The sequence below is a fragment of the Pseudophryne corroboree genome, chromosome 2, assembly GCF_028390025.1.
Source record: "Pseudophryne corroboree isolate aPseCor3 chromosome 2, aPseCor3.hap2, whole genome shotgun sequence".
In the NCBI taxonomy this organism is placed as follows: Eukaryota; Metazoa; Chordata; class Amphibia; order Anura; family Myobatrachidae; genus Pseudophryne; species Pseudophryne corroboree.
Window position 1 is genome coordinate 672,770,387 of NC_086445.1, and position 14,508 is coordinate 672,784,894.

Below are 14,508 nucleotides of genomic sequence, written 5' to 3' on the forward strand. Positions count from 1 at the left end.
AGGTACCCTGTGTGTTGGGTCACTACAATATTGTTTGGGGGTTTTTTTTAGAACCCCGATATTAGATTAATCCCATCCTTGCAAACGTGTGATAACAGGTACTGCATCACTAACAGAAACATTTGGCTACACTTTTCACTCAAAGGGTTTAAAATATCTAACTTGCTACATGCCATCTTGTTATCTTATTTGGCCAAGACAAGAGCACATTAAATTGCTCACTCACAGAAGGACTAGCAAACAATAATGGAGTTGGTTTGTATTAAAATGGAAATTGAATATATTCATTAAAAAAAATATATATATTTATATATATATTTATATATATATATATATATATATATATATATATATATATATAAATATATATTAAAAAAAATCAGAAGATGGGAGAAAAATTAATTGATACTGTTTGGGTGTGGATTCATAGAACAATTATAACAGACAGTCAATTGATTGACAGCAGATGGTCGACAGTGAATAGGTTGACAGGTAATTGGTCAGCAGAGTTAAAAAGTCGTCAATCAAATGCTATTTTAGCCTAACCCTCCCACTAGTGCCTAACTTTGACCGTCCTTCCCGTAGTCTAATCCTAACCTTCCACCAAATGCCTAACCTTAAAAATCATGACAAAATAAGATTTTACTTACCGGTAAATCTATTTCTCGTAGTCCGTAGTAGATGCTGGGGACTCCGTAAGGACCATGGGGATAGACGGGCTCCGCAGGAGACATGGGCACTTTAAGAAAGAATTTAGGTTCTGGTGTGCACTGGCTCCTCCCTCTATGCCCCTCCTCCAGACCTCAGTTAGAGAAACTGTGCCCAGAAGAGCTGACAGTACAAGGAAAGGATTTTGGTAATCCAGGGCAAGATTCATACCAGCCACACCAATCATACCGTATAACATGTGAAAACAACCAGTTAACAGTATGACAAACAGAGCATCAGGTCAAACCCTGATGCAACCATAACATAACCCTTATTGAAGCAATAACTATATACAAGCTACAATGTCAAGAAAATACCACCACACAACCAGCGCACAAATCCTCCTTTTAGATGGATCAAGGAGTTTGAGTCTTCTTGTTCAATAGTTTTGTGACTCAGTAGCCTTCAATACCTCAAAACAAAAAGACATATATACATAGTGTAATACTGTATTGTCCTTAATATATGAATGTCTGTATTTAAGTGGTTACTCGTACCCCTTAAGGTGGTCTACAGATATGCAGACAATTCAGCTTTTAAGGAAAGGTAGATACAGTAGGGCCAAACAGCTTTTTCTCCCGGTAGCTTCTCTCCAGGGGGTATCCCACTTACTCAAAACAAAAGACACATATACATAGTGTAATACTGTATCTCAATAAATAAATGTCTGTGTTTAAGTGGTTACTCGTACCCTTTAAGATGGTCTACACATTTGCAGACAATTCCGCTTTTAAGGAAGGATAAACACAATGGAGCCAATCAGCTTTTCCTCCCGGTATCTCTTTCCAGAAGATATCCCGCTCACAATCATAAAATTAAGAAGAGAAAATCTCCATAGTGTAAAAACTTCAAATAATTTATTAAAACATGTTGTGGAACAGACTCTCCCTGTATCCACACAGTACAATCCGAAAATGCAGTTAGTGGGACTCCTACCAGATGTTGTTGTCCACTAAAAAGTAGACAATTTGGACATGGAATGGGAGTTACAGGCGTCCCTGGATCTCAGCCTCCAATTCCTGGGTAGGGGGTCCCTCTGTCTGATCACTTTCCTTGCCAACGCGTTTCGATACGTAGTATCTTCCTCAAGGCATAGTCTATGCCTTGAGGAAGATACTACGTATCGAAACGCGTTGGAAAGGAAAGTGATCAGACAGAGGGACCCCCTACCCAGGAATTGGAGGCTGAGATCCAGGGACGCCTGTAACTCCCATTCCATGTCCAAATTGTCTACTTTTTAGTGGACAACAACATCTGGTAGGAGTCCCACTAACTGCATTTTCGGATTGTACTGTGTGGATACAGGGAGAGTCTGTTCCACAACATGTTTTAATAAATTATTTGAAGTTTTTACACTATGGAGATTTTCTCTTCTTAATTTTATGATTGTGAGCGGGATATCTTCTGGAAAGAGATACCGGGAGGAAAAGCTGATTGGCTCCATTGTGTTTATCCTTCCTTAAAAGCGGAATTGTCTGCAAATGTGTAGACCATCTTAAAGGGTACGAGTAACCACTTAAACACAGACATTTATTTATTGAGATACAGTATTACACTATGTATATGTGTCTTTTGTTTTGAGTAAGTGGGATACCCCCTGGAGAGAAGCTACCGGGAGAAAAAGCTGTTTGGCCCTACTGTATCTACCTTTCCTTAAAAGCTGAATTGTCTGCATATCTGTAGACCACCTTAAGGGGTACGAGTAACCACTTAAATACAGACATTCATATATTAAGGACAATACAGTATTACACTATGTATATATGTCTTTTTGTTTTGAGGTATTGAAGGCTACCGAGTCACAAAACTATTGAACAAGAAGACTCAAACTCCTTGATCCATCTAAAAGGAGGATTTGTGCGCTGGTTGTGTGGTGGTATTTTCTTGACATTGTATTTTGTTTAGGGTGCGGGTGTCACTCTTCCATACACACAATAGCAGCCATTTCTGCGCAGTGGTGAGACTCCAACTCTTTTAGAACTATATACAAGCATCCGCACTTGGGACGGGCGCCCAGCATCCACTACGGACTAAGAGAAATAGATTTACCGGTAAGTAAAATCTTATTTTCTCTAACGTCCTAGTGGATGCTGGGGACTCCGTAAGGACCATGGGGATTATACCAAAGCTCCCAAACGGGCGGGAGAGTGCGGATGACTCTGCAGCACCGATTGAGCAAACAAGAGGTCCTCCTCAGCCAGGGTATCAAACTTGTATAACTTTGCAAAAGTGTTTGAACCTGACCAAGTAGCCGCTCGGCAAAGTTGTAATGCCGAGACCCCTCGGGCAGCCGCCCAAGAAGAGCCCACCTTCCTACTGGAATGGGCCTTAACTGATTTTGTCAGCGGCAATCCAGCTGCAGAATGAGCCTGCTGAATCGTGTTACAGATCCAGTGAGCAATAGTTTGCTTTGAAGCAGGAGCACCAAGCTTGTTGGATGCATACAGGATAAACAACGACTCTGTTTTCCTGACCCTAGTCGTTCTGGCTACATAAACCTTCAAAGCCCTGACCACATCAAGCAACTCAGAATCCTCCAAGTCAGTAGTAGCCACAGGCACCACAATAGGTTGGTTTATATGAAAAGATGAAACCACTTTCGGCAGAAATTGTGGACGGGTCCGCAATTCTACTCAATCCACATGAAAAACCAGATCGGGGCTTTTATGTGACAAAGCCGCCAACTCTGACACACGCCTAGCCGAAGCCAAGGCTAATAGCATGACCACCTTCCACGTGAGAAATTTCAACTCCACCGTTTTAAAGTGGTTCAAACCAGTGGGATTTCAGGAAACTCAACACCACGTTAAGATCCCAAGGTGCAACTGGAGGCACAAAAGGAGGCTGAATATGCAGCACTCCCTTTACAAACGTCTGAACTTCAGGTAGAGAAGCCAACTCCTTTTGAAAGAAAATGGATAGGGCCGAAATCTGGACGTTAATGGAACCCAATTTTAGGCCCAAATTCACTCCGGACTGTAGGAAGTGAAGGAAACTGCCCAGCTGGAAATCCTCCGTAGGAGCATTCCTGGCCTCACACCAAGCAACATATTTTCGCCATATACGGTGATAATGTTGAGCTGTCACGTCCTTCCTAGCCTTTATCAGCGTAGGAATGACCTCATCCGAAATGCCTTTCTCTGCTAGGATCCGGCGTTCAACCGCCATGCCGTCAAACGCAGACGTGGTAAGTCTTGGAACAGACAGGGCCCCTGTTGCAACAAGTCCTGTCTTAGAGGAAGAGGCAACGGGTCCTCTGTGAGCATTTCTTGCAGATCTGGATACCAAGTCCTTCGTGGCCAATCTGGAACAATGAGGATTGTTCTCACTCCTCTTTTTCTTATTATCCTCAGCACCTTGGGTATGAGAGGAAGAGGAGGAAATACATAGACCGACTGGAACACCCACGGTGTGAACAGGGCGTCCACAGCCATCGCCTGAGGGTCTCTAGACCTGGCGCAATACCTCTGTAGCTTTTTGTTGAGGCGGGATGCCATCATGTCCACATGTGGCAGTTCCCACCGACTTGTAATCTGTGCAAAGACTTCCTGATGAAGTCCCCACTCTCCCGGGAGGAGGTCGTGTCTGCTGAGGAAGTCTGCTTCCCAGTTGTCCACTCCCGGGATGAACACTGCTGACAGTGCGATTACGTGATTCTCCGCCCAGCGAAGAATTCTGGTGGCTTCCACCATCACCACCCTACTCCTTGTGCCGCCTTCTCGGTTTACATGAGCCACTGCGGTGATGTTGTCTTACTGAATCAGAATCGGTTGGTCGCGAAGCAGGGTCTCCGCTTAACGTAGGGCGTTGTACAAGGCCCTTAGTTCCAGGATGTTGATGTGAAGGCAAGTCTCTTGACTTGACCACAGACCTTGGAAATTTCATCCCTGTGTGACTGCTCCCCAACCTCGGAGGCTTGCGTCCGTGGTCACCAGGACCCAGTCCTGAATTCCGAATCTGCGGCCCTCGAGAAGGTGAGCGCTCTGCAGCCACCACAGGAGTGACACCCTGGCCCTGGGGGATAGGGTGATTAACTGATGCATCTGAAGATGTGATCCGGACCACTTGTCCAGTAAGTCCCATTGAAAGGTCCTCGCATGGAACCTGCCGAAGGGAATGGCCTCGTATGATGCCACCATCTTTCCCAGGACTCGGGTGCAGTGATGTACTGACACCTGTTTTGGTTTTAATAGGTTTCTGACCAGTGTCATGAGTTCCTGAGCTTTCTCTATTGGGAGATAAACCCTTTTCTGGTCTGTGTCTAGAATCATGCCCAGGAAAGGCAGATGAGTCGTAGGAACCAACTGCGACTTTGGAATATTCAGAATCCAGCCGTGTTGCCGTAACACTTCCAGAGAAAGTGCGACGCGGTTCAGCAACTGCTCTCTTGATCTCGCTTTTATGAGGAGATCGTCCAAGTACGGGGTAATGGTGAACCCTTGCTTCCGCAGGAGTACCATCATTTCCGCCATTACCTTGGTAAATATTCTCAGTGCCGTGGAGAGACCAAACGGCAACGTCTGAAATTGGTAATGACAATCCTGTACCACAAATCTGAGGTACGCCTGATGAGGTGGATAAATGGGGACATGAAGGTATGCATCCTTTATGTCCAGAGACACCATAAAATCCCCCCCTTCCAGGCTTGCGATGACCGTTCTCAGCGATTCCATCTTGAACTTGTACCTTTTCAGGTATATGTTCAGGGATTTTAAATTCAATATGGGTCTGACCGAACCGTCCGGTTTCGGGACTACAAACATGGTCGAATAATAACCCCTTCCCAGTTGAAGGAGGGGAACCTTGACCACCACCTGTTGAAGATACAATTTGTGAATTGCAGTTAACACTATTTCCCTCTCGTGGGGGGAAGCTGGTAGGGCCGATTTGAGGTATCGGTGAGGGGGCATCTCTTCGAATTCCAGCTTCTATCCCTGAGACACAATTTCTATTGCCCAGGGATCCACCTGGGAGTGAACCCACTTGTGGCTGAAATTTAGAAGACGTGCCCCCACCAGGCCTAGCTCCGCCTATGGAGCCCCAGCGTCATGCGGTGGATTTTGTAGAGGCCGGGGAGGACTTCTGTTCCTGGGAACTAGCTGTGTTGTGCAGCTTCTTACCTCCCCCCCCTGCCTCTGGCAAGAAAGGACGCACCTCGGACTTTCTTGTTTCTTTGTGATCGAAAGGACTGCATTTGATAATGCAGAGCTCTCTTAGGCTGTGAGGGAATAAAAGGCAAAAAATTTGACTTTCCAGCTGTAGCTCTGGAGACCAGGTCCGAGAGACCCTCCCCAAACAATTCCTCACCCTTATAAGGTAAAACCTCCATATGCCTTTTTGAGTCGGCATCACCTGTCCATTGCAGAGTCCACAGGACCCTTCTGGCAGAAATCGACATAGCAATTATTCTAGAACCCAGTAGACTAATGTCTCTTTGAGCATCTCTCATATATAGGACAGCGTCTTTAATATGCCCCAGGGTCAACAATACAGTATCATTGTCTAAGGTATCAATTTCCTCAGATAAGGTATCCGTCCATGCTGCTACAGCACTACACACCCAGGCCAACGTGATTGCCGGCCTCAGTAAGGTACCTGAATGTGTATAAATGGACTTCAGGGTAACCTCCTGTTTGCGATCCGCAGCATCTTTGAGTGTAGCCGTATCCTGTGACGGCAGGGCTACCTTCTTGGATAAGCGTGTTAAAGCTTTGTCCACCCTAGGGGAGGATTCCCAGCGTAACCTGTCCGTTGGCGGGAAAGGATACGCCATAAGAATCCTTTTGGAAATCTGCAGTTTTTTATCTGGAGATTCCCAAACCTTTTCACATAACTCATTTAGCTCGTATGAGGGGGGAAAAGTTACCTCAGGCTTCTTTTCCCCATACATATGCACCCTCTTGTCAGGGACTGGGGTTTCCTCTGTGATGTGCAACACATCCTTAATTGCTATAATCATTTAACGGATGGATTTAGCCAATTTTGGCTGTAACTTTGCATCATCGTAATCGACACTGGAGTCAGAATCCAGTCAACAGTTTGGGATAGTGGGCGCTTCTGAGACCCTGACGGCCTCTGCGATATAGGATCAGGCACGGTTGGGACCCTGACTGTCCCGAGGCTTCAGCTTTTTCTCACTTTTTATGCAAGGAATTAACATTATCATTTAAAACCTTCCACATATCCATCCAATCAGGTGCCGGCGCCGTCGGCGGAGACACCACATTCATTTGCTCCCGCTCTGCTTCCACATAGCCTTCCTCATCAGACATGTCGACACAAGCGTACCGACACACCACACACACAGGGAATGCCCTCTCTGAAGACAGTTCCCCCACAAGGCCCTTTGGAGAGACAGAGAGAGAGTATGCCAGCACACACCCCAGCGCTATTAACCCAGGAATAACACAGTAACTTAATGTTAACCCAGTAGCTGCTGTTTATATTGCTTTTTGCGCCTAATAATGTGCCCCCCCTCTCTTTTTACCCTCTTCTACCGTGTATCTGCAGGGGAGAGCTTGGGGAGCTTCCTCTCAGCGGAGCTGTGGAGAAAAAAAGGCGCTGGTGAGTGCTGAGGAAGAAGCCCCGCCCCCTCAGCGGCGGGCTTCTGTCCCGCTTAAATATGCAATTTTTTTGGCGGGGGCTCATACATATATACAGTGCCCAGCTGTATATATGCTTAACTTTGCCAAAAGAGGTCCCAAATGCTGCCCAGGGCGCCCCCCCCCCCCCTGCACCCTTACAGTGACCGGAGTATGTGTAGGTGTGTGGAGCAATGGCGCACAGCTGCAGTGCTGTGCGTTACCTCAGTGAAGAACACGGAGTCTTCTGCCGCATGTGAAGTCTTCTTTGCTTCTCATACTCACCCGGCTTCTGTCTTCCGTCTTTGCGAGGGGGGCGGCGGCGCGGCTCCGGGACCGGACGGCGAGGGTGAGATCCTGCGTACCGATCCCTCTGGAGCTAATGGTGTCCAGTAGCCTAAGAAGCAGGACCTAGCTTCAGAGAGTAGGGCTGCTTCTCTCCCCTCAGTCCCACGATGCAGGGAGTCTGTTGCCAGCAGAGCTCCCTGAAAATAAAAAACCTAACAAAATACTTTTTATCTGTAAACTCAGGAAAGCTCACTGAAAAGCACCCAGCTCGTCTGGGCACAGTATCAAACTGAGGTATGGAGGAGGGGCATAGAGGGAGGAGCAAGTGCACACCAGAACCTAAATTCTTTCTTAAAGTGCCCATGTCTCCTGCGGAGCCCGTCTATCCCCATGGTCCTTACGGAGTCCCCAGCATCCACTAGGACGTTCGAGAAATAAAGTGTTGACCATTTGAATGTCGACCTTTTAAACATGTCAACCTAAAGATGGGCACACACACTAGTCGATAGGTTATCCGTTCAGACCGAAAAATCAGGCACATCGTCTAGTGTGTGTCCACTACTGCGCGCTCCCGCAGGCCATATGCCTGGTCATCCCACTTGGCATGCTCGATGGGACGAAACAGCAAGTGACAGCATGCACTGGAATTCGACTGTCCGCTCCCTTCCCACTGTCCAACGGTACAAGGCAGGGTTGCCCTCTCTCCCCCCTGGTGTTCGCTATGGTCATAGAACCCCTGGCGGCTGTGTTAAGGAACTCTGGTAGAATCCGGGGAGTGAAGGTGGGCTCTCAGGAGTTTAAGATCTCGCTTTTTGCAGACTATGTACTGCTGTCCCTCACTCAGCCACGGTCGTCGCTCCCCACCTTATATCAGATTATAGAGGAGTATGGATCCCTATCGGGATATAAAATTAATTTTGTTAAATCTGAAGCCATGTTATTACAAGTTTCAGGAGACCTTAAAATGTGATCTACAGGCCTCCTATGACCTTCGCTGGCAAACCAATAAGATCAAGTACTTAGGAGTCTATATCACATCTCACTATAGCTCCCTATATTCTGAAAACTTCCCACGCATGTTCACTAAGATCAAAGGTGACCTGTCGACATGGAAGTCCCATATCATATCCTGGCTGGGTAGGATAGTTGCCCTCAAAATGACAGTCATGCCGTAACTTCTCTACCTCTTTCAAACTTTACCTGTCAAGGTTCCGGAGAGGGTTCTTAGGGATGCCCAGGCCTCATTTGTGAAGTTTGTATGGAACGATAAACCTCCAAGAATAGCTTTTGCAGTACTCCGACTCCCTCGTTCCGCAGGTGGCCGGGGATCCCGGATGTCAGGTTTTATTACCTGGCTAGTCACCTGAGCCAAATAGTGGCTTCCTTTGTGCCCCGTGGCTCTATTGCCTGGGTGGACATGGCGGCTCTCTCCCTGGGGATCCGTTCATTGGCTTCGCTTTGGGGCCTGGGCAAACCGTACCAGCTCACTCTGGCGGACTCTTCTCCGTCTCTCAAATTCCATCTATCTGGCATAACTCCCTCTCGAAATATAAATTTTCCTCCCCCTGCTACCCTCTCACCCCCCTATGGGATAATCCTGCTTTTCCAGGCGGGGTTTCAACCCTTCGTTTCACCTGTTGGTTTAGTGCGGGTGTCCATGTGGTACATGATCTCCGCCTCCAGGATAGCTGGATGACGATAACAGATATCAAATGTAAGTTTTCCACTCTCTCCCCTCCCTTCTTTGAATACTTCCAGATCCGACACTTCCTACTCTCCCTACCTCAACTCGAAGTCCAGCGGGATCTCACCCCATTTGAATCGCTCTGCACCACGAAACCTATATGTAGAGGTCTAATTTCGCTAATATACTCAATGTTAGTTGGGGCTTCCTCGGGCCCGCAGACTCGCCATGAGCGGGAGAGGGACCTGGGCCCCCCACTGGATTATGCCTGTTGGGAGGAGGTACGAGAGGGCATTGCTAAAAGCTCTATCTCAACTAGACTTAAGGAAACATCCTATAAATTGTATTACCAGTCGTATTATACCCCGGATAAATTGTCTAGGATGTTCCCTTCTGCCACCCCGGTTTGTTGGCGAGGATGTGGGAATCGGGGAACCCTCCTCCATATTTGGTGGACTTGCCCCCGTATAGCTCAATTTTGGAATACGGTGCTTGAATTATTGAAGTCCCTCTCTGGCCTTCCCCTCGGGTTGGATCCTTGGATATTTTTGTTGGCGCGGCCGTACCCGGATCTTGACCCGCCCCTGAATAAGCGGTTTTCCCACATAATGGTGGCAGCTAAATCCTTGATAGCCAAGAACTGGAAGTCTCCCGATGCCCCTACTGTTTCTGCGCTAAATAATTACATTTGGTTTGTGGCTAACATGGAAAGAATCACTTACTACCTGCATGACTGTCCACACAAATTTGAACTAGTGTGGAGCCCTTGGTTGCTTAAGATGTCCCCCCCTACTTGATACTCTGACTTCCCCCCCTGATCGGACCTTCTGGATCTGTCTGCCGCGCTGCGCCTGGCTCCTCCCTCCGGATGATTACCTACCATTCCTAGCAGTCTCTCGGTGGACGGGAAGTAACTTTTTTACATGTACACTTGTATACCGTTATATTCCGTTATATTCACACACTGCATATGGATATGTTTGGTATACCTTTTTAAATATGACTTAGATCGGCCTGGTATGGCCTGATTGTGTTTGCTTTTTTCTCCTTCTCCTCCCCGTTTCCTCCTCTCCCTCTTCTGCTGCTCCCCTTCTTTCTTCTTCCCTGTTCATCTGTCGTCGTCCCCCTTGTGGGACCCTCCCCTTTCTTATGTGTTGAATTTATTTTTTTTAGGAGAACCTTTTGTATTTTGTTATACGCCTAATTGTATTTCGCGCATTTGACTGTTTCTCCTATTCTAAATAAAGAGTTTAAAAAAAAAAAAAAAAAAAATTATATTATATTATATTATATTATATTATATATATATATATATATATATATATATAAATCCACAAGTAACTGGCACTCTGGAGTCTAGATAGGTATTTCAAAATACCTTTTATCCAAGTCAACGTTTCGGGGGTCTAAGCCCCGTCGTCAGGACATAACAGTACAGCATACGTGTATGCTGTACTGTTATGTCCTGATGACGGGGCCAAGACCCCCGAAACGTTGACTTGGATAAAAGCTATTTTGAAATCTCTATCTAGACTCCAGAGTGCCAGTTACTTTGTGGATTCATATTGATTTATCTTTACTGGGCACCGGAGCAGCTGTATTAGATTTGGAGTGCCAGCAGACTTTGGGTGGGTGGATATAGATATATATATATATATATATATATATAAAAAGTCACATGCCAACCCCTCAGAGATTGAGGTTTAAGACAGAACCAGCACTCTGCGTAATATTCAAAACAAATCTTTACTCCGTGTTGAACTTCATTCTTAGAACAATTACATCGACATCAGCATGTATCGACAGCAGCATATACTCATCGTATTATGGTAATATTTCATCACTGGCAAACTCCCAAACAGCCGTTTTCGGTAAGTAACCTTCTTCAGGGGAATAACCAGGCAAAATGTCAAACTGCCATGTCAGAAAGTACTTGCGTGCCGTGCAACCCTTACATCACCTATGAGCGCATTATATGTGCTCACAGCGCCCTACTCACCACCAGCACCTGAAGTCCATCACCGCCCACAGAGACCGGTCCCGCCGCTGCACCTACATCAGGAATCGAACACCGTGGAACGCACGCCGCTCCCCACGAGTCCGGAAGTTCCGGTTCGTGGAACGCAAACTGCGTGTCACTCGGCGGAAGTCCTCCCGTCAGTGCTGCGCTAGCGGACACAGCGTCTTGTGGCAACAAGTGTATGTATCCCAATGTGTTGATAGTCGTATTGGCAACAATATAGTAACAAACATAACCATCAAATAACCATACAGAAAAAATAATAAAGTGAATCTGGCAGGACTGACAAAAATCAGTAAGGATCAAAAGTGAGACCAAGGTTCCAATAATAGGGCACCTAAATGCCATCAATAATAGATTAACCCTAAATAACTAATAGTGTTCTCATATGATCCAAACGTTAGAAAAGTCCTGTACATGAATGTTGATAAGAAACCATCTAATTAACACACATCAAAAATCAGAAATCATGAAGACTGACAAAAAAGACTTACAGACATGTGAACACAGGGTCAATGTATACGGAAAAGTATATCGTATTATTATCAGAAAGGGCACCATTACTCATAGTGCCCGCAAACAAAGTCCGGGACCCATCAGATCACAGCACCTTAAAGAAAAGGAACTAAAGAAAATTCTTCATTGAGACCATGGTGGGCCATAGACTCCATCTGGTATATCCATCGACACTCCTGCTGGAGTAGGAGTCTGTGTCTGTCCCCTCCCCTCCTCAAGGGTGGTACGTGATCAATTGGCATGTAAGTAAACTCACTCAATTTGTGTCCAACAGAGACAAAATGCCTGGCAACAGGGGGAGTACTGCCATCAATTTTCAGGTATGCCTTTTTTTATAGAGGACCTATGCATGGCAATCCTCTCCTTTAGCATTCGTATCGTTTTTCCTATGTAGATTTTCTTACACGGGCAGACAATCATGTAAGTCACGAATTTAGTTTCACAGGTCATCCTATGTCTTAAGGTGTATTTTGTGCCTTTAGACTGATGACAACAGAACTTGCCTGTCAACATGAAGCTGCAGTTAACACATCCATGGCATCTGAAAGCACCAGTTTGAAGTTGCAGCCACTGAGTTCCCCTGCCCATACGTGGGCTAATGTCAGAGAAGGTTCACTTTTTAATTCATGTTACGGCTGCGTCGGTAACAAAACAGTGGCAACTGTTCAAAGCATCGTCTCATCACAGGGTGCGTTTGCAGAATATGCCAATGTCTGCGGATGGATTGTCAGCCATTACTTGAGGAGATCGAATACGTACTGGCAAAGACCAGTCGATCAGACTCCAATTTGGCCCGAGGTCTCAGTAATTCGTCTCGTGAGAGCAGCATGCATTTATCAATGGCTTGTCGTACTTCAGTGCTGTGATAACCCCTGTTGATAAAGTTATCCCCCATCTTCGTAAGTGCCTCATGTAATGTCTCACGATTAGAGGTAATTCTTGCCACACGGACCAACTGGGAGTAGGGTAAACCCTTTTTCAGTGCTACGGGGTGAAAACTTGATGCAAGGAGAGAATTTTTGTCAGTGGGCTTCATATAAATCCCTGTTAACATCCCATCCTGTACTCGTACGGACACATCGAGAAAGTTGATCACGGAAGCATTATGGGTACTTGTAAATCTGATGGACCCCGGAATACTATTGAGCTTAGCAACAAAATCAGACAAGAGCCGGTCACCCCCAGTCCACAGCATAAACAGGTCATCTACATAACACACGTAGAATTTGATATATTTCGAAAAAGTTAAATCACCCATAATATGTCTCTGTTCATATTGATGCATGAACAGATTGGCATACGATGGGGCCATATTAGACCCCATCGCTGTGCCTTTAAGTTGTAAATAAAAGGAGTTATTAAACAGGAAATAGTTTTTATGGAGCACCACTTCCATCAATAAAAGAAAAAATTCTAATCGGAGGACCCTTATACTGTGGACTAAGGGTGACGGACTCTTTTACAGCAGACAGTCCCTCAGCATGTCCAATATTGGTGTACAGACTGGTGACGTCCATGGTCACCAGTGTACAATCCGCTGGAAGCGGACCAATAGCATTGAGTTTACAAAGAAAATCGGTAGTATCCTTAATGTAATGAGGGGTAGCCTGAACCACCGGTTGTAGGTGGAAATCGATAAATTGAGAGATTGGTTGACCTAAAGACCCACGAGAAGAAATAATGGGCCTACCAGGTGGTTTAATGAGCGACTTACGTACTTTGGGCAAAATGTACATTAGGGGGATATTCGGAAAGTCCTGTCCTAGAAAGTCAAAGGTGGATTCCTCAATCCAACCATTAGAAAGTCCTAAGGAAATGATCGAGTCAATTTCCTTCTTAAACCGTTCAGAAGGATCAAGGGGGAGAAATTTGTAACATTCCGTATCAGACAACTGACGCAGAATCTCATCGATGTAATCCTGACGATTCATTATAACAATCGCCCCGCCCTTGTCTGCGGGACGTATAATGATGTCAGGATTATCTCGTAAACATTTGATGGCCTCAGACTCCTGTTTGGACAAATTGGAAAAGTGCATTCGACCTTTCTGTATTGAGGCCAAAGTCTCGTTACGAACTAACCTCATGAATGTCTCAATCGACGCATTACTAGGTGGTGGATCAAACATGCTCCTAACCCTAAAGGTCGGCTGTTGTCCAATTGATTCACCCTTTCGTAGAAAGAAGTCCTTTAAACGCAGTTGTCGTTGGAATTTATACAGCTATACTTCGCAATCAAATTTGTTTTGGCAGTGCGTCTGTACATAGGAAAGACCCTTGGATATAACAGCCATTTCTAGCTCAGAGGGTGAATAAGAGGACAAATTTACTACTGTTACTTCCTGCCTCCCTTCAAGTTTCTGTCTGTGGTTTTTGTGCCTCCTCCCCCCTCGCCTACAGGGTTTTTTGTGTTCTTGTTGCCCCTTAACAAACTCCTTGTATTGGCTCTTTTGTCTAAAAAAGCAGCTGAATTCTTACTATGGGAGGAGTGATCAGAGTCGCTCTGTGAGGTGTGAGACTCAATGTCAGTAAATTGTGGGTCAATCCTTCTCCTATAACCTGGTCCTACCCTCCAGGGTCGACGGCTAGAGGAGGAAAATACCCACAGGTAAACTCTTGATTCCTTGTAATCGTCTTTGACCTTCCTCTATTTAGTTTTTTTAAAGGCCAATAAATCGCTTTTGAAAGATGCCAAGTTATCTTCCAACTGT

The 14,508-nt window shown here is 45.7% G+C and overlaps 1 protein-coding gene across 5 annotated transcripts in view; it reads right to left on the reverse strand.

Moving 5' to 3' along the window:
* The window catches only part of DSTYK (dual serine/threonine and tyrosine protein kinase), a 403,908-nt gene that overhangs the window by 82,978 nt on the left and 306,422 nt on the right, over positions 1-14,508 (reverse strand). The window lies entirely within an intron of this gene.